The sequence below is a fragment of the Bidens hawaiensis genome, unplaced genomic scaffold (assembly GCF_021521415.1).
Source record: "Bidens hawaiensis isolate Kalapana, Puna unplaced genomic scaffold, B.hawaiensis_p1.1 tig00026855_1, whole genome shotgun sequence".
Classification (NCBI taxonomy): Eukaryota; Viridiplantae; Streptophyta; class Magnoliopsida; order Asterales; family Asteraceae; genus Bidens; species Bidens hawaiensis.
This window is the reverse complement of record NW_027494327.1, coordinates 104,912-129,833: the sequence shown is the minus strand read 5'-3', so window position 1 is coordinate 129,833 and position 24,922 is coordinate 104,912. Positions and strand designations below refer to the sequence as shown.

The window sequence follows — 24,922 nt, the reverse complement described above, 5'->3', positions numbered from 1 at the left end:
AAGAGGGCCCTATCGTCATCAAAAGCCAGCTGGGGCATTACATCACTTCCCGCACTCTTGTTGACAACGGCGCCTCGTCAACGGTTATGTACAGGCAGTTCTTCGACAAGCTAGACGACGAAGACAAGGAACGCCTGGAAACGGTCTACGCCTCGATGGAAGGGTTTGACGGCAGCACAAACACCCCCTGGGTATCCTATCCTTCCCCGTCATTTTCACAGACGGGAACACTCCCGCACAGAAGACGTGGACTTTGTCGTAATGAGGAAGCCACACCACACATACGACATCCTCTTCGGGAGAGACGGGATGGCAAGATTCAACGCCGTGGTATCTTCAGTCCACGGCATGATGGGATGGCCAACAGCTGAGGGCGTAGCAATGGTCACCGGTATTCCCCAGGTATGTATCGCATCTGTCTCATCAACACCCAAACCAAAGATGGCTAAACCAACCATCACCGAACCAGAAGAATGGGCCTTCAATGGCAAATACCCCGACCAGGCGGTTACCATTGGCCCAACAGTCACTGATCCTACGCGCACCTTACTCAAACGCTTACTACAGAAAAACGCGGACATCTTCGCGTGGACACCAGCTGACATGACTGGTGTACCTCGAAGTAAGGCAGAGCATAAGCTCAAGTGTGACCCGGCTTTCACGCCAGTCATATAAAAGCGCAGAGTAATGGGGGCGGAACAAGCTAACGCGTGTAGAACCCAAGTCAAGGAACTCCTTGACGCGGGCACCGTACGCGTTAGCAGATATCAAACATGGGTTGCAAATCCCGTCATGGTACCGAAGTCTAACAAGCAATGGCGCATGTGCATAGATTTCAAATACTTAAACAAAGCATGCCCCAAAGATTGTTACCCGTTACCCGAAATTGATCTTAAGGTAGATTCGTTAGCACCGTTTCGCCTTAAATGCTTCCTTGATGCGTATAAAGGGTACCATCAAATCCACATGGCCGTTGACGATCAGGACAAAACCGCATTTCGGACGCCCGATGGCACATTTTGTTATCAAATGATGCCATTCGGACTTAAGAATGCCGGGTCCACATACCAACGCCTGATGGACAAAGAGTTTCATACCCAAATTGGGAGGAACTTGGAAGTCTACATGGATGACTTGGTCATCAAAAGCCTTGACCCAGAAACAATGTTGAAAGAAATAGAAGAAACTTTCAACACGCTCAGAAAGATAAACATGAAGCTCAACCCGAGCAAGTGTTCCTTTGGGATGGAAGAAGGAAAGTTCTTAGGAGTCATTGTTACTAAAGATGGCTTCAGAGCGAACCCTGAAAAGGTCGAAACCATTATCAAAATGGAATCACCTACTACCATCAAGCAAGCTCAGACACTGAATGGACGCCTAGTTGCACTTAACCGCTTCTTGGCAAACCATGCGGATAGGTCGTTCCCATTCGTGTCGACGCTGAGAAACTGTTTAAAGAAAACGCACTTCCGCTGGACACCAGAAGCGGAAGCAGCTTTTCAGGAAATTCGGTCACGCTTGATCGAACTCCCAACGCTCACAGCACCAGAAGCGGGGGAGGAATTAATCCTATACCTCTCCGCCACAGATAGAGCAACCGGGGCCGTCCTGCTAGTCGAGCGAAAAGGCATCCAGATGCCAATCTACTATGTTAGCCGTGTCCTAACAGACGTAGAAACCCGGTACTCTACCCTGGAAAAATTAGTCTTAGCACTTGTACAGGCTTCACGCAGGCTAAGACGATACTTCCAAGGTCACCCAATCACCATTCTCACCAACTTCAAACTCGCAAACGTTCTAGGCAAACCCGAATTGTCGGGACGCCTAGCCAAATGGGCAATAGATGTGACATCTGACCCGATCCGACCCGACCCAGGTACCCGTTTCTCTTACCCGATCTCTTTCTTTTATGATTTAATATTTATTTATACTTATATTTTACTTTTAATAATAATAATATACTTTTCCTTCCCGCCTCTTTCTCTCTCTTTCTTTCCGCCGTCCCGTCCCTCTCCTTCTCTCTTTCCGCCTTGTTTCCCTCTTTTTTTCTTCTAACTCTTTGCTTGTCCTTTGTTCCTTTCCGCCTAAGGTTGTCTGCGCAGCTCCACGCGCCAGACCCCTTACAAGGAATCCTGCGTGAAGACCACCTGTTTCAGCGATTCGCGAGACGAACTCTTCTCGCAGCGCGCTAAGAATTGTAATTCTTCTCGCAGCGCGCTAAGAACGGTAGTTCTTCCCGCGACGCGCTAAGGATTTGTAGTTCTTCTCGCAGCGCGCTAAGAGTCGTAGTTCATCCCTCGACGCGCGAAGAATTATAGTTCTTCCCGCGGCACGCTAGGAATTTTAGTTCCTCCCGCGGCGCGCTAAGAAATGTGATTCTTCCCGCGGCGCGCTTGGAAATGTAGTTCTTTCCGCGACGCGTTAAGGTTGGTTCTGTCTGCCTTCGCGCTCGCGCTCTCTTGACCTTCTGTGTCTGCCTTCGCGCTCGAGCTTTCTCGCGCTGAACCCCTTTTGAGTTTTCTTCTGTTTAATCTAGCCGTTGCTTTTGAGTTGTCTTATCTTTTGAGCTGTTGACCTAATCTGCTATATGTCTGAAAAGTTACTTTCGGCGCAGCATGCGCACCAACCCCATTGGTTGACAGATAAAGTGACTGACATAATCTTTTGAGAATCTGCTTTTGCCATGCTTGACCAGTAACTTTATCTGTCCTCTCCCATGCCTTTTTCTGAATCCTGTCAGCCTTTTTCTCTTTTTTCCCTGCTACCATATCTTTTGATATATTTACTTTTCAGAACTTTTTACTGTTGATATCTTTTCTTTTACTTTTGGAGATCTTTTCTAGGGTTTGTGTCCCCTAGGGTTTGCCTATATATAGTACTATTTTCTTAACACTTCACACACTACACTTACTCTCTCCTGGTTTCCTTGCTCTCTGCCGCCTCCCTCTCTTGCCTCCGTTTTCTCCTCTCCTCTGCCCTACTTTTCCGGTAATATATATTATATATAATAATTTACTTATTAATTATGCTAACTTATAATCAAGACTTAAAACCAATCATTAAAACAACAATCTTATTTATAGGTTAACTTGTGCTTGTTTAAAGTTGATTCTTGCTTTATCTTACACCGCATCGTTTATCAAGTGAGTAATCTCGTACCTAATCCCTTTTTGCTTTTAATGTTTTGGGATGTTCATGTGTTCATACAAACTTTGAGTCTTAAACTTGTTTATGAACTTTAGTCGCGCAGTATCCCATGTGTTGAGGACGTAGACTTGGCTGTTTATTTGTATGTGTGGATCATTAACCGTCTTGTCGGTCTATTCCGCAGTTTTCATGGTACCATTAGATGAACACGGGAGAACTATCGTTTATGATTTTCTCTTTTGTTACACTTGCACAGTTAGTCTTGTTTGTGAGCTCAATTGTGAGCACTGGCAGTCTTGTCTCTTAGAGTTGGTCCCGATCTGATTACACCCTTGTTGAAACCCAGACATACACATGTTGCGCGCAGATTTATTGTTATCTATGTATTGTATTAAACTTGATTTCTCACCAACACGCAAGTGTTTGACGTTTATTTTAACACATGTTCAGGTTTGCAGTAGCTGTTTTGGAGCTTGTGGACACGTAGGAAGTTTTCTTTATTTTTTGACCTAGATTAAAATGTATCAAGACAAGTTATTGCTGTTCGAATATTATGATTTATAATATATTGATTTATGATGATTTATGTTATCTTATGTTTACTTTGCGCGTGCGCGAATGAATGTATTTATTAAATATTGACACCCAATAGTGTCACGAGTAATGAAACAATATGTGGCGCCCCGATGTATAATCCGCCTTTGGTCGGGGTGTTACAATAGAATTGGGAGAATACGCGATAAAGTACAAGCCGCGACCAGCCATAAAAGGCCAGGTCTTGGCCGACTTTATTGCAGAAGTCCCCGCCTCACGGGAGAAAGAGTGCCAGGAAGAGGCTCAACCCTCTCCAGCACAGGACATCGATGATGTCTGGCGACTCTACACTGATGGAGCAGCCAGCAACGAGGGCTCAGGCGCAGGATTGAAACTAATCAACCCAGCGGGCCAAGAATACACTTACGCTATTCGACTGGATTTTCCAAGCACAAATAACGAAGCAGAGTATGAAGCATTCTTGGCCGGGCTGAGAATTGCGCGTAAGATGGGAGTGAAGAACTTGGAAGCCCACGTGGATTCCATGTTAGTAGCCAACCAAATAAACGAGACATACACGGCCGTGAACGACACAATGGCGCTGTACCTCGCACAAGCAAAAACCCTCATGCGCGATTTTAACGATTGTAAGGTCATACACGTCAAGCGTAGCGAAAACAAATCTGCGGATGCGTTAAGCAAGCTTGCGTCATTGGCCTTCACCCACTTGGGAAAGGATATCCGCATTGAACTCCTTGGCGCACCATCAGTCCCGCACAAGGAAATATGTTTCATCCAAACCGGCACAGAAACATGGATGACACCAATAATAAATTACCTTGCGACGGGTATACTACCAGAGTCAAAAACACAGGCAAGAAAACTACGCTGTAAAGCACTGAACTATCAACTCATCGATGACATCCTTTACAGACGTAACTTTCTTGGCCCACTCCTCAGATGCGTTGACGACCAAGATGGCGACTACCTCCTAAGGGAAGTACACGAAGGCATCTGTGGGATACACGCAGGTCCACGCGCAGTTGTAGCTAAGCTAAACAACGCGGGATACTTTTGGCCCGGGATGCATACGGATGCACTGGCATACATCAGAAAGTGTAGGTCTTGCCAACTCTACGCACCCAACACGCATCGCCCGAAGAATGAACTTGTTCTAGTCACCTCTTCATGGCCATTTCAGAAGTGGGCCATCGATGTGACAGGCCCATTTCTCACAGCAGCAGGGAACGTTCAGTATCTAGTGGTAGCCATCGACTCCCTCACCAAGTGGATAGAAGCAAAACCCTTAGCCCAAACAACCGCAAAAAATATCAAAAAATTTATTTGGGAATTTATTATTTGTCGTTTTGGACTTCCACAGAATCTGGTGAGCGATAACGGCACCAACTTTGCTGACAAGAAGCTACAACAGTGGCTGAAAGAACTTCAAATCACCCACACCTTTACCTCAGTGGCGCACCCGCAGGGTAATGGTGAGGTGGAAAGAGCAAATAAGAGCATCGTCGACGGCATCAAGAAAAGACTCCTGGAACACAGATCCGGCTGGGTGGACGAAGTTCCACACGCCCTTTGAGCACACAGAACGATGAAAAAGGCAAGTACGGGAGAAACCCCTTCAGCCTCACTTATGGCACTGAAGCCATGGTCCCGGTCGAAATTGGTCTACCCTCACCAAGGGTCTTGATTCAACTAGAGGACAATGATGCGGAAAGACGGTTAGACCTTATGCTAACCGAGGAACGCAGAGACTTAGCCGCAGCACGTGAAGAGAACTACAAGCGACAAATGCAAAAGTACTACAACACGCGGGTAAAACTCTGCAACTTCAATGTCGGAGACTACATACTGCGTAACCACGAGGCTTCGAACCAAGAACGCCCAGGAAAGCTGGCCCCGGTCTGGGAAGGGCCGTACATTATCAAAGAAGTTTTGGGAAAGGGCGCATACCGGCTCGAAAGGCTCGATGGCACCCCCATCCCAAGAACATGGAATCGAGCTCAATTACGCAAATGTTACATGTAGATCAATTCCAAACTTACAAAGAAACGGCCTAGAGCCACTTCTAATGGAAATGATTCTCCTTTATCACATTGTGTTGATCGCTTTACATTTATACTTATGAACTTTCCGGACGGATATGCCGGTATTCACCGCATAAATATGGAAAGAAGTCGTTGCGTGTGGACGGCGGCAAAACCCGCATAAACACAAAAAACGGAAAAAGTTTCTAAGGAAAAGATGAGGAAAACCTTCACGCAGGTCAGTTATAGGTAAAGTTTGGTCATCCCACTAAATGAAAGTGACGGTCCTACCCGCACAACCATGATAGAGGAAACTGAACATTAACCTATTGACAACCGCGCGTCGAAAGGTTAACTTACTCAAAACACTTGGAAAATTGCTAAGTTAAACTAAAATATGCATGAGCAAGTCATATAACGTTTACAACGCAAGTCAAAAAGATTCAAAAGTAAGCGGGAATACACCCCTTTACCTTGGCAACCAAGTAACTATAAGACAGGTGCGGGTATAGTGTCAAGGCAAAACCCTTCACATACTTAGCACCTGTAGGGAATTGAAGCCAACAATACCTTGGAAGTAAAGTAACTGTAAGACGAGTACGGGTACAGTGTCAAGGCAAAACCCTTCACATACTTAGCACTCGCAGGGAATTGAAACCAAGAAGGATCTTCTGGGCCATGCTTGCGGAAACGGAAATAACATCCCCGCATAGCGGGAACGTTGAGAACTAGATTGTTTGAAGCTCCAAGATGGAATTGGTTGTTTAACATAATTAATCACTATGTTTAAAACTACCAAAACCTCATGGAGAATCTACACAAGTGGAACTCAACGCTCCTGACTTGCGAGGAGGTTACAGACCTACCCGCATCATACCCAAAGATCAAGCAGAAAAGTCGGGAATTTCTGCACGTGACATTAGGACTTCCGCGGGAAAAATCCCCATGGAAAACCTTAAAACTAAACCCTTTTCAAAACCCCTTGCTTAAGTCCAAAAGTTCACCTCACTTATTAACAATTCATGAGAAGAACATTGGACTGGGGGGACTTGAAGAGGTAGGTCCCAGCAGAGCCCAGTTGGACCCGCAAGACTCACCTTGAACAGGGACGTCTGCACGGTTGGACCCGCAAGACTCACCTTAAACAGGGACGTCTGCGCAGTTGGACCCGCAAGACTCACCTCGAAGAGAGACGTCTGCGCAGTTGAACTCGCAAGACTCACCTTAAAGAGGGACGTCTGCGCAAAGACCAACTGGATCCGCAGGACCAACCATGCTCAGAGACGCAACGTCCTTACGCGCAATACGCAAGCTGTTCCCGCAGGAAAAGCCTCCCAATGGTAACGTACTCCGCTTCTTCCCGCAGCTACGGATACTAGCCATCAGGGAAGGCTACCCGCACAGCAAGGTAACACGCACAAGGCACTAACTCTCAAATAATTCAGTAATGTCACCTGAAGAGGGAATGAGCAAGCCGGGAATACTCCCGCCCAAAGCCGGGAATTCTCCCGCCCAAATGAGCCAGTCCGTACGCTACTGGAGGACCTTTTGTACTATACCTGCCAAGGTATGGACAAAAGATCTGACCAAAGCTGCGACAGCTCACTGACAACAGTACGACGAGCAGCACGCTCTAGTACTTAATGTCACTATCAGCCGCTGCCTACTCACCAACCCTTGTCGTGGCACGTGCATAGCCTGCAGTTGGTGGAAAAGGAATAGTACACAGCCGGCCATGTCACTATCAGCCGCTGCCTACCCACCAACCACCAGCACGGCACGTGCGTAGCCCACAGTTGGTAGAAAAGGAATATAATACAGCCGGCTGTACCTTCTTGGACACCTACCTTCGGCTATAAATACTCCAACACTTTGGAACGGTATCAGGATCTTCTCTTTAGCTATTTCTCTTAATATACACTTATATTCAAGAGCAATCTAGTCTGATTCTCACGCCGGAGGGTGGTCACAAGGAGGTACCCCCCCCCCTTCTCAGTGACGAGCTCACGGTGTCTATTTTGCAGGTCATCAGAAGAACAACCATCTTTGCCGGACCTAACGCTCGTGGGAAACATCTATTTAACCCCCAGATTATCCGTAATCTGCCGGGGTCACTTAGTGTTTCTTCATTGGCGCCATACGTGCATTAAAGCTAGAACTTAATTCTTTTTCAGTTTTTTCAAAACTTCTGGAAAGATTGTTAACGTTACTCCGGTCCCGAGGCCAGCGAGTGACCAAGAAACCCCGGTAATCACAACCCCAGCTACTGGGAGGAACACCGGCGAGTACACAAATTTTACGAACACTACCCCGGTTACTCAAGCCGGGGCAAGCGCAGTAAATTTTACGAACACTACCCCGGTTACCCAAGCCGGGGCAAGTGCAGTAAACAATTATCCCCTGGGATTCATTGATACCCAGGTGGAAAGACAACAGACGAGGCTCCCCCGCCAAACACTTGATCAAGTTAAAGCGTGGGCGGAAGCACGTCAGAAGGAATTCCAAGCTGAGTTGGACGAACGCTTACGTTCACTCCAACAGGCTGACGAATTCGGAAGCACTCGACAACGGCTCAACATGAGCAATGAGTGCGAGTCCTCGGACGATGATCGGGAGGAATCCGACAGGGACGCAAACCCTCACCATACGTGACGGACCAACGACAGGGTACATCGCCATACATGATGAAGCCCAGTTTCAGCTTATAAATAGAGGGGTCACGACACATTTCATTACACACCAAATCACTCTCTCTCTCACACTACCTCGTTTTGCGTGCATAGTCTTGTAGTACATGCCAAGCTTCGAAATTCTGACGATTTAAGCCCCGATACGCGATATAGAGTAGAAGTGATGCTCGATAAGTTTTAAATATTTAACTCTGAATACCCGTGTGAGGTAGGGGTTCTGTCTAAGTTATTATTTTATTAAGATAAATGGCTTAGACCATAGTCAGGGGTATAGCCCGAACCTTGATTACAATTAAGCATAATATAACTTTTCTTAAGCAAAGGTTATTGAAAAATTATTGTTTCTTCTTGATTAAGAAATGTTAGCATGTACATACAATGGGTATAGCCAAATAATATTTCTTATGATCAAGAAATATAAATTTCATATAAAAGGGTATAGTTAAATTAATGTTTCTTCTTGAAGAAGAAACTCAGTATAGATGTTTCCTCCTGAAGAATAAACGCAGCATATAATTTGTAAATAAACAAAATGCCTAAAGGTCCATATGTTTATATAAACAAATGATTTTATCAAGGTTAAAGCTATACAGAACAGACTAAAGGTCTGAAGCTAGATAAATGATCTAGTTATTTACACAAAGGTTATTCCCGTACTATAGGTCTAAGGTAACAAATTAAGAGGCATGAATCCGTATCAGAAACTGATCATAAACAGAAAAGGTGAATACGCCTTAATCTTTCACAAACTCTTTAAGTGTCAGAATGTTTGCATAGGATCTATGAATCCTTAAAACATTGTGTTACAATAATAAGAAATGAACACTCTGATTAAAAGTATACATGTGTATGGATCCACTCGTACATGGTGACTCAGAGTTCCCCGAGGCCATGCATATCAACATGCCTCTGGAAGTCTACGGGACTGTTCAGAGAAATGATACCGTGTATATAAGTAATTGTACATATACTTAGGGTAATTTTATCCCAATTGAGTTGGGTGTCTAATGAGTAGTCACAAAGGTATTATTGTTGGTTTCATAAAGATATTGAAAAGATTTTACAACAGAGTCAGCGTTATTCACCAGCTGTGTGCTGACGTAGTTTCTAACCCATTTTACAGGAAATCAGAAATGTTAGAACAGACAAGCAAGACATGATAGAAGATTGGAAATTTAGTCATTAAATGTTATCTGGTGGCTCAGATATTTAATTTTAAAATATTATAAAGAATTATGTTTTATAAAAGACAAGTATTTGAATTATCAAACGTGTATCTAAACCCGATTTTTCAATATAATAATATTTTATTCAAGACTTTCGTCGAAAAGAATATGTTTCTTAAATAAGCTATATAAACATCGAACGGGGATTTTAACCCGGTATTTTATAAAATAATATTTTATATTAAAGACTTCCGCTAACACAAACCCGCAACTCTGATTTATTTAAAAAAACATGTACCAATTAGTGGTCACACAGCTAGGCTCTAAGTCGGGGGTGTGACACCTAACTTGAACATTAACGAGTTTTCCGACTTTGATGTCAAAGTTTAGCTTTTTTATTAAAAGGTCATCTATAGACTTTGTGTTTAAAGGGGGGGGGGGATGCAATATCAAATATTCTCTTACCAACAAAAATATTTTAAAAACTAAAACTTTTTTTACTCATTTTTATATTTAGATTTGATGGTATTTTCTAACATCTTCCTCAACTTAAATTTGATGATATTTTGTAACATCTTTAACATAAATTTGATTTAGCATCTTCCTGACTACATTTGAAAAGTAAGCATGAGAATTTATAGATAAAACAGAGAGCTATGGTTTGGACTTTCTAAGTCAAACCGAGTGCTCCATAACAAAACTGAAGTTAAAATTGATCATGTACAAGGACTTTTTTTTTTGCTAATAGTGTAACGTACTTTTAGTTGAAATTCAACCTCAAGCATCAGATATGCTCCTTCATGCACCTTCAAAAAAATGTCAAATTCAAAAAATGTGCGCGGAATCTTTGAAAAGTACAAATATTAGACCTCTGCTAATATATCGATTCATTTATGATTATAAATAAGTTGTCTACATAAAATCACAAAAACCTATATGTGTTTATGGGCGTTTTTAAAGGGGAAAACCCTTATATTAACTGCTTTTAAACAGGTCAATTTGGGGAAAACGTGTTTGCTTGTATTGAAAAGGATCAACATTTATACAACCTGTTTTTTAAATTGTCAATTGCAACAACACATTTTTTAAAAATGGGTTATACTTGTCAACCCAAAACCGTAATATATTGGTGTCATGCTCTGAATGTGTCCAGAACTGATTACATGAAAATATATTTAACTTTAGACCTGAAACTATCATATTTTATTGGACTTTGAATAATAATAATTACTTGTACTTTTCAGGGCAAAGTACATGAAATTTATCAAACACCATACCTATTAATGAATTGGACTTCAAAGTTTGATCGATTTGGATGCATTTCCATGAGATGATTTGTTGCTCTTGTTTTCGAGTCGTGGGTTCAAAACAACATGCAATTTCAATAATCAGCTAGAAACCCTCAGAATTGCAAACTAATATATTATTTGCTTAGTTGTTGAATTCTTGTATGAACATCAATATCAAAGTGCTTATGTCATGGATCACCATCTTTTCTCATCCATGGATGATCTAAATTAAGTGTGAAGTTGAATAATATGAGACAAACTCACATGACTAAAACTCTTATAAATTATAAAACCTAAATGTAAAACAAAAGGAAATATCAAGTAGACTAAATTAAAACTCAAAATATAAAATAATTACATGTAGTAAGAAAGAGTGTTCGGTTCATCGTTGGCCTGAATGTCAATATGAGATTGGATTCAGATACAATATGTCCAAAACATAATTACAAACATAAAACATTGAAAAGTCAGAAGCTAATACGGGTCAATTTATAGTGTAACTGAAAAAACCCAATTTATTTGTTATCATAAACCCTAAATTGAATATGATTTAGTTGAACATGAAATCCCCCAAATCAATAAAAAACTAGATGAGGGCTTTTGTTCAAAAGTTGATAACTAATAATCAAAACCAAAACTTACTCGAGAATTGTATGAGGAACTAGTTGATTAAAGACTGTAACACCCATTTGACTCTTGAGAGTCAAACCTTGAAGAACACTTTAATCAAACCATAATTTCGTGAAAGAAAGTGAGGATTATGAGTTGTGTATAAGAGAATGAACATGGAGAATGATTTGTTTTTATAGAAGCTGGAGTAAATCTTCATGTTTATCAACAAATCATCAAACTTGTTTAATACTAAAAAATGAAGTATGATAAACACTAAATCTGAATCATTATCATGATCAATTTGGTAGGATTGTGATAGAATATGCTTAGGAATGCTCTATAACTTCTAAGTTAGAATCACAGCAAGATTAGGATGAAGTGTTAAACGAGTCAAAACTGAACTAAACACGAAACTGCTGCACAGTCACTTCGGCTATGCTAAACATTGTCCCTATAATGTGCTTTAAGCTCGATTTAAGTGACTTTAACCATGTTTTAACATGTTTGAATATTAAAACAATATAAAATAAATTAAACAAACATAAAATACTAACAAACACTCGATATTATTAATGAAAGAGATCGGAATACAAGCCTGGGCCGGGTAAACAATTACAACCGAAATTGATGGATATCACAATATCTCACGGTTTTTTTTTTGGTTCAGAGTATTTGGGTACGAGTTTTTTCGGATTGGATTAATCGGGTATCTAAGAAAACAAAAAGAAATTAAAAAAGTAAAAGAAAGCTACAACGCGAAAACTAAAGAAACATATTCTTCTTTACTCGTTATGTTATTAATCAAATTATAAATAAACAGAACCCAACAAAGCAACATTTTCTTCTATTACGGTTGTTATTAAAAAAGATATATAAACAATAAATAATAGATCAACCTAAATAGGTGGAATAGTAACAAGTGGAATGTGTAGAGTGTTTCATATATGGTGTACATACCTAACAATATCATGTTTTAAACAAAAAGTTTATTTGGGTATTTTAGGTTGACCAGAAAGCTAGAAATCAGACCCAAGAACCACCCGAATAATTACTTTGTTTTGGGTTCGGGTTGGCTTTCTCCCGGATTTGGGTTTTTCGACGAGTTAGTTTGAGACGTTCGGGTTTGAGTTTTCTTATGTTGGGTTTCGGGTAAAAGTGACAATTTTGCAGTGGCTTGTTTTTTTACATCGAAATAACATTGATAAAAAAACACGTCATTATGGTATATTAAGATATCACAAAACAGTTACACTGTAATTAATAAGTATTCTAATAGTAATTATTTTATATTGTTTACCATTATATACCAAATTATATATGTGAATGGTGGCCCTAAGACAATGCACGACCCGCAAAACCCTGGTCAGACCAAAATCTACGATTATGGAAACCAAATGTATCAAAATCAAAAGAGAGAAACATGTGTTGATTCTCAAAACGAGCCTTATCGTTATATATACTTATATTCATCATACCTTTTTATATTTAGTTCCAAAGTTTAAATGGTACTTCAAATTTCTAATTAAAACCCTCGAATGGACCTACAGAGTACTATGATGTGTGGGTAAAAACACGTGTTTATGGTGTGTAATCTCGTATGTTTTAGTTGGTTAAATATATCGATGTAAGGTTTTGTTCCTGGTGCCCTACTATAGCGTTAGATTTACTCATAAACACGATTTTAAATATCAGATTTAATTAAAAACTTTTCGCGGAATAATAAAGGTCAACCATTTAATACAAAACATTCAAATCTTGTCTTTAAACATAACATAAAACATAGTATTAAAACATCATGACAGCTCTTCTTCAGATGCCAGCCTCTTCAGATCATGTCATGTGTCTCCCTCAAGCCAGCTGCTTTAATCTATTTACCTGCGTGCATACTAAAAGTCAGCTACGCTGAGTGAGTTCTAGTTAATCAAACAACGTACAATACGTTCACATACTTACTCATTTGCATCTGAAGATACGTATTACTTACTTAACATGTTTATCTTTCATCCGTACATACATAAGTGTATACCTTCTTTCTTTCATTCTTTCTTTCTTTTATACTTTTATATTTAATCTTCCTTTACATACTTATTCATTTTAAAGAGATTAATCCTTACTTTCTCGAGTATTATTAGGTTCCGGTTCCCTTCTTCCTCGATTATTATTAGGGCCTAGTTCCCATCTTCCTCGGATATTACTAGGCTCTGGTTCCCTTCTTCTGTACCATACCTTTCTTTATATATATAATTGTATATATTTTTGTATATACTCTTAATATCTTCTATAGCATTCATATATCATTCAAACATTATATGAAAAATGATCACATATCATTCACACATCATACACATATCATACACTTACCACTGAAGGTAAGTTTATTAACTAATCACATCGAGTATGCACACAGACCCGAAAACATAACAAGGAAATGGGGCTAGAAACTCACCTAGATTCTGTTACGTTCGGAGTTAGTTGTAACCCCCCTCCTTAGTTGTGCATGACTGACTACAATAAGGCACATAAGTTAACTACGACTCTAGTTTTTGTAATTGGCTCTTCTTTATAGGTCTTTCTCATTTCAGAGCACGGAGTGGAGGAAGAGGTTGTGAAGATTAATATCACACCAACTATGTTAATCATTGAAGAGTCAAAAAGTGCAATGGTTGTGATTGAAGATGATGATATAAAGGGAGAGAGTTCAAATTTTTTAGGTCATCAAGTTGAAAGTTTAGACTTGGTTGAAGACACCGAAACCTTTGAAAGACCAGTGATTGAAGTAGACCATGTGAATCTTGATTGTTCTCCTATATGTAACATCTTGATTTTGATAAGATTAATAAAATAAATTTTGTTTATTTTATAGTGTGTCCTTATTGGTTTAGATAAATAAAGTATAAGATGATGGGCTTGGACTTTAAAAGATGGAATAAGAGATGGAATAGGCCTTAGATCCATGGACTTAAGGGAGTGTAAATACCCCTTAAACCATAATCCTTTCCATTTTATCCATCTCTACACCATAGCCTACACCATCAAAAACACACACAAACACTATCTTATAACCCGAGCCAAGATCCGAAGGTGAAAACCCGAAATCGTTGGTGCTATATCGTTGGACGAACCAAAACAACATCAAGACTAGACCGTGTTCATAAACCGACTCGTTTAAGGTACGTTTATCAAGAACTTGTTCGTCTAGGTCCGGATTACGTCTAGAAATCATAGATCTGTTTTAGTATGTTAAAAACGAATCCAAGACAACAAATCCTACTGAAATTGATTAACATTTGATAGGTTAATTGTTAACCTAAAAGAACCCGTAATATAGATGCATAAATCTCACCCTATAAACACGGATATTTGGATGAATGGATGGTTGAGGTTTGTTAGCGCTGTGATTCCGAGTTCATTGATACCTAAATCGTGTTGTTTTGTTAAGAATTGAAGGTTCAATTGCAATCTGGTTCGTTTTGACTGCTTGGATGTTCATATCGATTTTGACTTTGACCTCTAAGTCAAAGTCTGGATAAGATTGATGCAATTCGTTAAGATAAGGTAACGAATTAGTTAACCAATTCGTCAGGACAAGATAACGAATCAGTTCCCCAGTTCGTATGATCAGATAACGAATCAAGTGATTCGTTACTCACCCAGTTTGTTATGTTAACATAACGAATCAAGTCATGTTCAGATAACGAATCAGAATGACGAACCAGATGATGACAAGATGACGAACCAGAATAACGAATCAGCTAACGAATCAGTTAACGAATCAGGCTTAGTTTGTTATAACGAATGAGTTAGAGAGTAAAATAATAATTTAAAATCCTAATGGAAAATATGTTAAGACAGTTAATGGAAATAAAATTTTTCCAAGCTGACCTAGCAGCTCGACCCTAGCCAGGGGCTCTGCCCCTTGGACCCTGCTAGAGGCTGCCGCCCCTAGAACCCCGCTGCCAGGGTCGTTGGACCCCCCGTTCGTTAAGGGTAATAATTAAACTAGAAACGCGATATGGGTAGTGATAGTTAAATTTATACTTGTAATTGTTATACAGTTAGTCGTGCACAACTCAAGAAAGGAATAACCATAAACGGTGAACGTAATCGAGTTCAGGTGAGTTTCTAGCCACATTTCCTTGTTATGTTTTCGGGGCTGTGTGCATACTCAATGTGAATACACTTACCTTAAATGGTCAGTGTATGTCTTAATGACGAATGTGATAGTTATGAATGTATGCTTGATAGTACGTGAACGACCTTCGGGTATTGCATGTATTGTTAAGGAAAGTATAGTGTAGTATGTATGATATGTGTATGTGAATAAGGAAGTATGCACGACTATGATATGTATGATATTAAATGTATGGATGTGATAATGGAGATGATAATGAAGGGTAAGGTAAGGTTTAAGGGTTGCATACCCTAATAATATATGCGAAGGTTAAAGGATTGCATACCCTAATAATATATGCGAAGGTTAAAGGGTTGCACACCCTAATAATATATGCGAAGGATAAAGGGTTGCATACCCTAATAATATATGTGAAAAGGTTAAAGGGTTGCATACCCTAATAATATATGTGAAGGTTTAGGGCGTAATGCTCTTTAAAACGTAAGGTATGATTATGCAAGTATGAAGTATGTACGAAAATATGTAGTTATGAATGTGTTGTATGTGGTATGATTAACTAGAACTCACTCAGCGTAGCTGACTTTTAGTATGCACGCAGGTGAGTAAAATGAGACAGCTGGCTTGAACGGGGGCACATGGCAGAAGAATAAGAGTCTGGCATCTGAAGACCTAAGACATTTTTAATTAATGTTTTTGATTTGAAAGACAATATGTTTGTTAAAGACAAAGTTATGGATTTGATTGTAATGTTTATGAAAGTTTTTAATATTCCGCGAATGTTTTAATTAACTCTGATATTTAGAACTGTGTTTATGAATAAATCCAACGTCAAAAGTAGGGTACCGGTAACGGGGCCTTACACTATACTAGTCACACTGATAAATGAAGTTGAGGGAAATAGTGCAAGTTCAAGAAAAAAAATGTGAGTCTAGAAGACCTTGAGCAAAATTTGATGAAATGGCCTTGTATTCGGTCTACAAGAGTATTAACCATGAGAAATAAGATGTGGGTCCGACATGCCACTTACCAAGCTTACACGGGAAACTCGGTCGAAAATTGCTCGGTTCGGCCTCGATCAATATTTGGTGTTTGGAAGATAAGAAAGTGTATGTGGGCTCGACTTGGTCGTTACCGAGCATATGTTGCAAATTCTGAAGGTAAATGTGCATTCACGCCCCCCTGTTTAAAAATTTTCATTTTTTTTTGTTTTATAATTTTTTAAATATTTCTTTAGAAGTTTTGTTTTAGTGGTCTAAAATGGTTCTCAAAGTTCTCAATTTTCAAAAGGTTCTCTTAGGATCCTTACCCATATATATATATATATATATATATATATATATATATATATATATTTGTGTATATACATGTATGTGTGTATATTAATGTATGTATATGTGTATATGCATGTGTGTATATGTATGTATGTATTTGAATGTATGTAAAGTCACAATTGACGTCAGAAAGTCAAACTCTTTGTAGTGTGTATTGTATGAATTTGAATGTATATATGTATGTGTGCACCTTGTGTTTTAATTGGTTAATGTTGTGTAAAGTCATAGTTTGACTTAGGAAAGTCAAACTGTAATTTTTTGATTTCGTGTCAGTTTGTTTAATTATATATAAATAAGCAGTTTAGATAGTCAAGATTATGAGTATTTATGTTTAGTAGATTGTAATAAGAAGCTTACAATAAAGGTCAACGGGTCAAAGACAGTCAATCATAAAAAGTCAATATTCTGTTGGTTAGAATTGTTGGAGGGAAATATATGTTAGTAGACCAAGGATTCAAAATGTATGTATTTAAAAACACAAAGTTGCAAATTGGAAGGGTAGAGCGGTCTTTTCGCAAAACAAACAAACTTTGGGTTCACAGCGGTCCTGATTGCCAAAAAAAATGACCATCACAGGGCCATATCTGCAAAAATATCACCACAGGGTTGAAACATGAATTTTTTTTTCCATCACAGAGACCATAACTACAATTAACTCAAAATTGAATTTATAATGATTTCTTTTCATAAAGAGGAATTGGTCATGCAAAAAGTAAAAAAGATCTCACTTAACGGAATCAAGCTTGATGCACTTTATAACCCTGTCATAATCTACATCTACCAATACTACTGTCCTTCTAAACAAAATTGCATAGCGTCTGTAAGCATGCCAATTAAAATATGATTTATATTTAAGTTTTGCTAGATACGATCTCAAATTCCAATTCATGGATCATCAGTTGCTATAACAAATTAACAATTGTATGAAATAATTCAAACATGCAACTTGTAAATGTGGATTTTGGAAGCGACGATGATGATTCGATGATTTTGAGCCGTTGGAACCCAAAGATAAAGGCAGACAATAACACCAGGTACAGACAAACCAGTAACACTAATGTTTTGTCGAGTGGATGCAAAAAGTACCAGAAGTGTAAATACTAAATACATATGTGATTAGAAAATTTTGAGCGTGCGTACGGGTGTTTTTGTCCAAGATTTGCCACTGCTTTTAAGCATTTGAAGCAACATAAACGTCTTAAGAAAGATTGTTCATATGCAACGCCATAAATATGTACACATAGGAGCTACGTTATACATTATGAAACTGAACCAACTATATATCATGACCACTTAAAACTTGCAATATCTTTACTTACCTTTTAACATCTTCCACAGCAGCTGGAAGAATGACCATCAGTTGCTAACAATATCAATTCTAATAAACAACAAAATCAAGACATTTGAGGATCTTGTGCAGCCATGATTATGGTGATATAATTGAATTTAATATCAAAGAGATCTATTGGCCCGTATGTATACCCATAATAACCACCAAAGCAAAGTCACATTCATGTAGCTCTTTTACTTCTCAAGTTTATTTAATATGGAAAGCATAATGAATAAAACAGCAGAAATCGACAACTGCTTTTCATATGCATATATAATGTGTTCATGATATTTCATTTCATATATATGGAATACGATGTATACTGTATACATTCCACAACCAGAAACACAGCAAACAAGAATCACATACTACACTCTAGTTATTGAGTTTATAATTTAGCTTTTTGAAGATTTATGACAATTCTATTAATTGAACAACATAATTATATTATTCGTATAGGGTTGCATTGGATAATCTTTGATATGGTATAGCAACTAATGGCTTCCTTTTCTTGGTCACAAATCCAAAGTCATCTGAAAGCTCAAACTCTTCATCTTCAGGCAAGATCCAATTAAAAGAATGCAATAGTGATGTTAATATATACATCAACATCTTCCTCCCCCAGGGGGAGTCCAGGGCATATTCTTCTTCCTGATCCAAATGGCAAAAACTTTAAATTATTACCATTGTAATCCCATTTTCCGCTCAAGAACCTCTCGGGCCTAAATTCTAAAGGATCGGCCCAGTTGTTGGGATCCCGTTGGATCGCCCAAACGTTTATATAGACGATAGTACCCTTGGGAATTGTGTATCCACCCACCATGCAAGATTCATCTGGGCATCTTTGGATCAAGAGAGGAAGTGGAGGGTGTACCCTAAATGTCTCCTTTACCACGGCATCCAGATATTTTAATCTGGGCAGATGGGATTCTTCAACAATATTATTTGTGCCAATAACCTTTGTTAATTCTTCCTGGATCTTTGTCTTTACATCTGGATTATGCAAAATCTCTGCCATCACCCATTCTACCATCGTTGATGTTGTGTCGGTTGATGCTGTCAAGATGTCCTATTATGATAATTATCAGTTATTTAGTATTTTCAAGGTAAAATGGATTTTAATAATTCACCTACGACCTATTGATCGATAACTATTTAAATTAATAATTTAACCGCTGTACTTTCAAATTTAATATTTGGATGTCAAATACAATCTTATTCACATAATTGTAAGAAATATACACTCGATTTGCATTTCACTTTGCTTACAAGGAATGCATTTTTCCTTAACTCACTCTGAGCTGAAATCATGTGTAAATCTATGATGATTATGCGAATGAAATCGCTCCTTTAAATGAAAAAGAAAATTAAAAGTAATATTGGTCAAATTATCTGGTTAACTGTTATTGACTAGTGAGTCATAGTTAAGTGGTAAATTTGGAGCTTTATAAAATAAAATGAAACATTTAGGAAGCACTTACAAATAATAGGGCCTTTATTTCAACTATGTCTAATGATACCGAACCATCTTTCTGGTCTTTAAGCTCTAACATAATCTGCAGAAAATCCTTCCTTCCATCTTCCTCAACGGCACCCTTAATTTTTCTCGAGTTTACTTCGATTCTTTCTTCAATTATGCTATCCAAAATCCTATCAAGATGTTCCTTTTGCTTCTGCATTTTCTCTCTTTCTTCCCTGTAAATCAAACCATGATAAAACCGGGATAAAATCAGAGATATTTGGTGCGGCTAGTAACTCGATAATCTTGAATTCGACGTCACGAAACCCCTGAAAAAAATCACCAGAATTGCTACTACAACCCCATAACATGCTCGTTACAACGTCGAGCTCTGTGTCAAAAGCAATTTCATTAATATCAACTGCTGTCCCCAATTTTGCATAAACATTACTCACTGTTTTCCTCACTTCATTTGTTCTGAAAACCTGACAAGCGTCAAGATTCGCATTACTCAACACTTGGCTCACCAAAAGCTTACGCATGTTACGCCAATATGTGTTGTTGTTGGACCATGCAATATCAAGCGCACCGTAAGTGATGGTTAGTGCTGTCACCGGTGGACAACGGTTAGCAAAGGTATGGTCGAGTTCCCGAACCACAACCTTTGCTAGGTCCTTGGAGTTAACCACGACATGAAACTTACTTCCTAGCCTCAGGCTAAAGATAGGACCATATTTGTGAGCTATCTCGGTGAATCTTTCATGTAAGTTGTGGCTCAAAAACGGAAGGTAGCCGAAAATTGGTATGCCATTGGGACCTGGTGGCAATCGGCTTCTTGTATTGTTCGTAAACGATGCGGTCCACTTGTACCATAGAAGGACTAGAATTAGGACCAAAATGGTGAGTATTGTGCGAGCAAGATTGTCTCTTTCATTATCAACTTCCCACCACCATGACCAGTAGTTGATCATGGTGAGATACATCTTATCTCTAATATCTAATTTCATTTTTGGTGTAAATGATAGAACTCTAATAATGAAGGTGGTTATATGTTGCAATTCATGGGATGCTAATTGATGAGGCTGGTGGGGATCGACTTCTCTAAATATGACTAGCTAGTTACATCATGATGCACCACATGGTCATTTAATTTGTTGTCAAACTAAATAAAGAATTTAATTGTCCACAATGAATGGGATAGTTAAATGTTGGACTTGTATATATAAAGAGATATGGTCACGTATATAATTATCTTCCAATCTTCCATGTTTTTTTTTAGTCTAAAATCAAATATACTCCGTAATATTATAATATATTTCTAACACATATAAACACAAACCGAACTACATATGTATAATGGGTAAACGAGCAATAAGTTGCGTAAATATTTCTTACGCATATAAACACAAACCGAACTAAAATTAAATATTATAATTAATAGAACGAATGCTACTGTTAACACGAATGAACAATAACAGATGAGTATAGCGAATAAGGCTTTGTGAACAAATGAGGAACTGTAGCATGGGTTGTTATAAATGTTGAACAGTTGTCACAAACGGTTACAACTACTTAATGAATGAGCTATTGAATCTAATTCCATGTTTGAAAAAGAAATCTATAAAACAATCTATATAAAAAGATATGGTCACGTATATAATCATCTTCCAATCTTCCATCTTTGAAAAAGAAATATATATAATTTTACTTTCATTTTATCAAACCGTCAATAAAGACAGGTTTGATTGTCGTTTATGCATCATAAAATAAGGTAGATGAAAATTTCATCTTGGTGAGTTGGAGTGGTATTTGACAAAGACAGCACACCTGTAAGGTTGACGAATTGATCACCGTTCATTCATTTTCTAATAATAAAATAGAGTAAATGTAGTATAACATAATTAGATGTATATTACTTATGTTCGTTTTTTTCATAAAACTTTGAATGAATTGTTTAATATTTGTTTGTGTTCGTTGTTTTAAATGCGTTTATTTATATTCGTTTGTGTTTATTTGTGTTCATTTACGTTTATTAATATATGTTCTCCTACGTTTGTTCGTTTACATTCGTTTCTGTTCATGAATATTGTTCATAATGGCATTAAGGAGAAATCCAACAAAGAAGGGGCAATTGATGTAGGTGATCGGTGGTTGTTGATGCATGAGATGAAAGGTTAATGATGGTGGATGGTACGTAATCGGAAGTTAATTGGCGATGGTGAGGATAGACCGGCAACGAAAAATATATAGAGGAGAGTAATTAATTAGGGTTTGATCAACCGGGTTAAATCAATGAGAGTTCACCATTTATAATTGAAGCAATTTAGCGAATCGATGAAGGGGCGTAGAGAGGAGGAGCGATCAGAGAGTGGTGCATCATCTTTTTTTGTAGGCAATTATATATTATATATTATATATATTAGCTTGTAGACCGCGTATTACGCGAGTTTTTATTAGATATGTTTTGTTTTTATTATTGTTATTTTATTTTGGTTGAAAATATGCCAGCTTAATTATATTCAGTTATGTTTAGTTGTTCACATTTGTGAACCATTTGTTATACTTTTAATGAACAAAAATAAACAAATATAAAATTCTCATTTTTTAGCAAACCAACACATAATAAAAAGAACCCTCATTCATATAATATTATTCGTGTTTAATTACAAACATCTTGTATTACACCGAAAAGGGGGGGGGGGGGGGTGTTTGCAGTTGAATTGGTCTAACTCATACATTACGTATATACGTTTTTATTAGTCAACTTTCCTATATGTTTGGTGATCCCTTAGTTGTAGCCGTCTCTAAGACCAACCAGCACATTAATCAAACATACAATCTTGTGCTATTATCAATTTTTGGCATGGGATACCATTCACGACTGAAAGGACAACGACTAGGCTTTTTCCCATCCCAAGAAACTTGAGAGAAGCATGGCTTTGAGACCATGTGTAGTAAATGGGCTTTTTGGATAGAAGAGATGTAGTGTATGGAGCCTATTACAATAATTACCTCATTATTATTATTTATTTATTTTTAATATTTAATTAAAAGTCATTAAACCAAACACAATTATCAACCCACCAATCACCTTCCACTTCTTTCTCTATCTTCCGACGCTTTGTGGGAAGCGTCCCCCCTCCAAAGTGCCCCGTGGGCGGTGTTCCCGACGCTTTGGGGGCGCCTTCGGGCTGGGAAGCGCCCCACTACACATGGTCTGAACACTTGACCCACTCCTTGTTGGAATTAATTTCCAACTTAATAGGCTCATCACGTGTAAGTGACCGGGTTGGACCTATTGGGCCAGTAGGATTCATTATGATGTAATGGGTTTATGGGATTACAATTAAGGTTTTATTATATTTGGTAATGTCCTTGCTAGCAAATTAGGTTAGTCTATATAAACCGAGTTATGGTTAGACATTATAGATGGTGAACATGATGTAGCCGAGTTAGGGTTTATCAAGAGTCAAACCGAGTTAGGGTTTGAAAGTTGTAGTCAGTTTTTTAAGAAATATTTTCTGATTAATATAAACGAAAGTTATTCGTTAGTTCTTGTTTGATTATCGATCCGGCACTTGAATTGATATCAAAGCCAAGTTCAAGAAATCAATAATCAAGTTAACTTTGATCGGCGGTGAGGCGGATCAGCGGTATAGTGCTCGGTAGTTAGCAGTGGCTTAAGGAGGAGCTATCAATCTCGCATGTCGGAACCAAGTTGTTTTTCCGAATCAGAGTCTATTTGTTAAAGATGGTCAGTCGGACCTGTGTCGGCAGCATGTATACGTAGGATCAGCGACGTGGTACTGTTATAGCGGTGCAACGAGTAGATTCGTGTGGCAGCAAGTCGGCAACAACAGGTTTGAGTGTTCGGCGCAAAACAGTTTTGATTGAAAATTGTTTGTGATATTTAATTGTCTTTACGATCAAATAAATAAGAAAAAAAAGTCGTTTCCTCCAAATCCAAGGTGCAGGCTAGGCCTGCTTGTATTTAATTGACTTTTGTGACTTTTCTTGCAATTCGAGATGAAGAAAAGTAGCAGTTGAGTTTTCTTTTAACAAGGGATCCAAGAAAACATTAAAAGGAAAGTTAGTTTTGCACACAATTCGGTTTTTTGCAAGAGGTTTTGAAACTGGGGTTTTTCGAGCAAGCGGGTTCGGTTTTGAAAGTTGTTGTTCAGGGCTAGTTGTGGTTTGTATTTGTTTCAACGAAGTGGAGCAAGGGGGTTGTGCGACGCAAACACGTGACATCAATCTGAGCGATTCTGATTGCGTGAAAAATTGATCACCTGCGACGAGTGTGAAAGTTACCCGAGCGATTCAGAGTGTTACGTGTGATACCGGTGAGGAGGAAAACTTTCAATCTGTGATAGATTGATCAAAGAGAAGGAGGTTGTGTGAAACAATCACATTTTCTATGAAAGCGGGTTCGAGAAGAACTGATAGGTGACTGATCAAAGTTAGCAATCCGGGTGATCCATAAGAAGAAATCAAGGAGAGAAGCTGACCATTGAGAGATCAATCAAAACTTGTGTGAAAATAGTTGGGGCAGAGGGCATCAAGGTAGTCGAGTTCGGGAGAACTAAAAATACATATCAATGGATCAAAAGAAGTTCTGGAGAGAACAAGACCGAGATGATGACGACCAAGATGGTTGTGAAAGCTAAGAAGGTCAAGTTTATGGGTCAAAGCAAACTGGGAAAAAGAGACGTGCTCGCAGTTGAAGGATCGCTTATTTCAAGTCAAGAAATTAAGGGGGTGATTGTTGGAGTTTCCAACTTAATAGGCCTATCACATGTAGGTGACCGAGTTGGACATATTGAGCCCGTGGGATTCATTAATGATTTAACGAGTTTATGGGGTTACAATTAGGGTTTTATTATATTTGGTAATGCATTGGCTAGCAAGTTAAGTTAGTATGTATAAAAAGAGTTATGGTTAGACATTATAGATGGTGAACATGATGTAGCCAATTTAATGTTTATCAAGAGTCAAACCGAGTTAGGTTTGAGAGTTGTAATCAGTTTTTTAATTAATATTTTTTGATTAGTATAAACGAGAGTTATTCTTTAGTTTGTGTTTGATTATCGATCCGGGACTTGACTCCTGCCACAAAAATAGTCTGCACAAAATGTTACAAATATCTACGTACAGTCCACCTTTAGAACATTCCCAGCCCGTCGCCTATCT

At 38.5% G+C, this 24,922-nt stretch overlaps 1 pseudogene across 1 annotated transcript; it reads right to left on the bottom strand.

Annotated features, from left to right (window-relative positions):
• Nucleotides 1-18,602: 18,602 nt before the first annotated feature.
• Nucleotides 18,603-20,799, bottom strand: LOC143574159 (cytochrome P450 71AU50-like; annotated as a pseudogene). The gene is made up of 2 exons (XR_013142541.1): nt 19,755-20,799; nt 18,603-19,342 (listed from the first exon to the last, which is right to left on the bottom strand). The product of XR_013142541.1 is annotated as a cytochrome P450 71AU50-like (transcript).
• Between the last annotated feature and the right edge of the window lie 4,123 nt (nt 20,800-24,922).